The following is a 4,269-nucleotide window of genomic DNA, read 5'->3' on the forward strand; positions in this document are numbered from 1 at the left end:
TACTTCTAAAATATTGTTATAATATGCTATGGATTACTTCTAAAATATTGTTATAATATGCTATGGATTTCTTCTGAAGTATTGTTAAAATTCTACTGGAATCGCTTCTGAAATGTTGGTAGTAACAAAGTAAATCCCCTGATTTTTCGATGGCTTTTACTAACTTTAGGTTTTAGTTTTCTGTAGTACAGATTTTTTACTATAAGTATATCTAGTCAGTTTTTTATAAAAATATGGCTTTTTTACGTTAGAAATTAACTTTGTTTTAGTTCTATATATATATATATAACTTAATGTTGATCAGAAATCTTTATATTTCACAAAAATCGAGGTTACCTCTTCGACTGCCACTCGGAGATGAATACCAGACATCTTACTCGCTTCAATTCTGTAGGGAAATAAAATAAGAATGTCAGTTTTAACTTAGTGAAGCCAAACGTTTTTGTAAAGTCGTCGTATAGCTGATTCTTGCTATTATTGCTCTTATAACTCGTTGTTTGATAAGTTACTACATCTCTACATGTTTTCTAAACTAAACATCATTGTTCTTACAATTCGTTGTTTGGCAAGTTACAAAAACTCTGCACTATAAATAATATTTTTTCAATTCACTTGTGATAGAGAGTTTATTAATTTTTTTCTACCTCAACTGCTAGACCTGCAAAGACTTTACCAACTTACCTTACAATAGCACAGTAAAGAAATACGTACTAAACATTTAAACCGATCTGTTGGCTTTGTAACAAAACACGTTCATGAAAAACATAGTCGATAAAGGATTAATTATGCCTCAATCCGACCATAAAAACATCATTTTATGTATTTGCGAAATTGTTTTAACTCAGTTTCAACACCATAAATTGTTATTTTTCACTATTTAACTCATCTCTAACACTGGAAACTTTTAGTAGTCACGTCTTTACTCAATTTCAATACTACAAACTGTTGAGGGATAATATATTCATTTATGTACTGCGTTTTGTCTCTAACTGAGACATGATCACGTACAACATTCAAGATATTATTTTAAATCTTCATATTATTCGTAAGTGGGTACCTGTTAAAAACCAAATTTGAAACTGTTAGTCGTCACCTTATACCCAAACACTAGAAACCGTTAGTCACCACCCTATACCCCAACACTAGAATTTCTTGGTCGTCACGTCTTATACTCCAACTGTTAGTCGCCACCTTATCGCCCCAACACTAGAATTTCTTGGTCGTCACATCTTATACTCCAACTGTTAGTCGCCACTTTATACCCCAACACTAGAATTTCTTGGTCGTCACGTCTTATACTCCAACTGTTAGTCGCCACTTTATATCCCAACACTAGAATTTCTTGGTCGTCATGTCTTATACTCCAATTGTTAGTCGCCACCTTATAACCCAACACTAGAAACTGTTAGTCGTCACGTCTTATACTCCAACTGTTAGTCGCCACCTTATACCCCAACACTATAATTTCTTGGTCGTCACATCTTATACTTCAACACAAACCTTAAATTCCTTCACTACTAGAGTCTTCTTAAGATGTAAACTTTTGTCTGGTATTAATAGTTTCTTTCTGTTGTTGATCTTAATATCCATCCTAATCCTACGCATATAAATCCTATTTTTACACCAGACACTTTGTTACAACAGTGGTATGAACCTGTCACTCCTTCATTACTAGACCTTTCTTCAAATTTAAAGTTTTCTGCTAAAAATAGGGTGATGTAATACTGTTGTATGTAACAATGTTCCATGTAATAATGTTTTACGTGACAATGCTCTATGTGATACTGTTGTATGTAACACTGTTCTCAGTAATAATGCTATGCAATACTGCTCTATGTAATATTGTTGTATGTAATACTGCTCTATGTAACACTGTTGTATGTAAAACTGCTCTATGTAACACTGTTGTATGTAATACTACTCTACGTTATACTATTCTATCTAACACTGTTGTATGTAATACTGTTATATGTTACACTACTCTATGTATACTGCTCTGTGTAATACTATAGTATGTTATACTCCTCTATGTAATACTGTTGTATGTGATACTACTTTATGTAACACTGTTGTATGTAATACCACCCTGGGTAATACTGTTATATGCAATATTGTCGTATGTAATACTACTCTATGTATACTGCCCTAAGTAATACTTTAGTATGTTACACTGCTCTATGTAATACTGTTATATGTAATACTGCCCTAAGTAATACTGTTGTATGCAATACTGATCTATGATACACTGCTCTATGTAATACTGTTGTATGAAATACTGCTCTATGTAATACTGTTGTAAATAATACTGCTCTATGTAATACTATTGTATGTAATACTGCTCTATGTTATACTGTTGTATCTAATACTGCTACATGTAATACTGTTGTATGTAATACTGCCCTAAGTAATACTGTTGTATTTAATACTGCTATATGTAATACTGTTTTATTTAATAATTCTCTGTGTAATACTGTTGTATGTAATACTGCTCTATGTTATACTGTCGTATCTAATACTGCTACATGTAATACTGTTGTATGTAATACTGCCCTAAGTAATACTGTTGTATTTAATACTGCTATATGTAATACTGTTTTATTTAATAATTCTCTGTGTAATACTGTTGTATGTAATACTGCTCTATGTAATATTATAGTATATAATACTGCTCTATATAATACTATTGTATGTAATACTGCTCTATGTTATACTGTTGTATCTAATACTGCTCTATGTAATACTGCTCCATGTAATACTGTTTTATGTAATACTGCTCTTTGCTTTATGTATGTATATTTTATAAAATACTGAAGAACAATACGTGCTCAAAGATAAAATTGTTTTCACAAATCGTTTATCACATGTCTAGAGTTTTAAGTCATTATACGTTACATGTCTTTGTTCGCTATAAAAACTATATTGATTTCCTTGTTATACACGTTATAATATTTTCTCTCTATGGATAAATTGCCTATTGTTTTTAACTCCGCTTTTCAAACTCATTGTTCTTACGCCAACTAGATTTTCAAAGGCTTGACATAAATAATAAATATTCAAATGTGTAAAATATCGGCAATTCGTATATTCAGCTCAGAAAACAAAAACATATTGTTTTCAAGCCACTCCACCAACAATCAGAGTTCTATATTGTTCTGCAGCAATTTGGATTTAAATTGAAAAACCTTTCATTTAACATGATCAAAATGAGACAAATTACAGTAAATTTAAAGTCGCGGTAAAACGGCATATATCGACACTGTATGTTTATATTGTTACGCGTTATGTTGGTAGCACAATATCACCGAAAATTGATCACCTTTAGGAAGGGTATCTAACAACCCTTTCCGACAAAAACAGATTCACACCTGTTAAATATGTGTTCAGATTGGGGATTCAACATTTACAGGAATACTTTGAATGGCCTGTTAAAGATGTGTTCAGACGGAGATTAAACATTTACAGGATCACTTGCTAGCACTAGAAAACAAAATAATATTGATCCACAGAAAGATAGCTATAACAATCATGGTGCGGCATCTTGTAACAGGTGGGAAGCCATGAACACATACAAAAATAAGAGGAAAAGACCGTGTTGGTCGAATCATTGTATATAAATACCTTAACCATTTTAAAGAAACTATTATGTTACGTAAATATTGATATCTTTGTCGGTCGAGTCATTGTATTTAAATACTTTTCTAGATGAAGATCCTTCTTAATTATGCTTTGTAATGTTGCATGTAGAACTTAGAAAGATATCAATATTTACGTAACATAATAGTTTCTTTAAAATGGTTAAGGTATTTAAATACACTGACTCGACCAACAAAGATATCAATATTTACGTAACATAATAGTTTCTTTAAAATGGTTAAGGTATTTATATACAATGATTCGACCAACAAAGATATCAATATTTACGTAACATAATAGTTTCTTTAAAATGGTTACGGTATTTATATACAGTAGCTCGACCAACAAAGATATCAATATTTACGTAACATAATAGTTTGATAGAAATAGTTAAGGTATTTAAATACACTGACTCGACCAACAAAGATATCAATATTTACGCAACATAATAGTTTCTTTAAAATGGTTAAGGTATTTAAATACAGTAACTCGACCGACAAAGATATCAATATTTACGTAACATAATAGTTTCTTTAAAATGGTTAAGGTATTTATATACAATGACTCGACCGACAAAGATATCAATATTTACGTAACATAATAGTTTCTTTAAAATGGTTAAGATATTTAAATACA

General features: G+C 30.8%; 1 long non-coding RNA gene across 1 annotated transcript in view; it reads right to left on the reverse strand.

The window, feature by feature from the left end:
• Positions 1 to 4,269, reverse strand: part of LOC106466431 — an 11,844-nt gene that overhangs the window by 5,653 nt on the left and 1,922 nt on the right. Inside the window, exon 2 of the long non-coding RNA XR_001291265.2 lies at positions 337 to 388. This is a non-coding gene — a long non-coding RNA (uncharacterized LOC106466431). The remainder of the gene's footprint in view (positions 1 to 336; positions 389 to 4,269) is intronic.

The sequence above is a fragment of the Limulus polyphemus genome, unplaced genomic scaffold (genome assembly GCF_000517525.1).
Source record: "Limulus polyphemus unplaced genomic scaffold, Limulus_polyphemus-2.1.2 Scaffold2256, whole genome shotgun sequence".
Classification (NCBI taxonomy): Eukaryota; Metazoa; Arthropoda; class Merostomata; order Xiphosura; family Limulidae; genus Limulus; species Limulus polyphemus.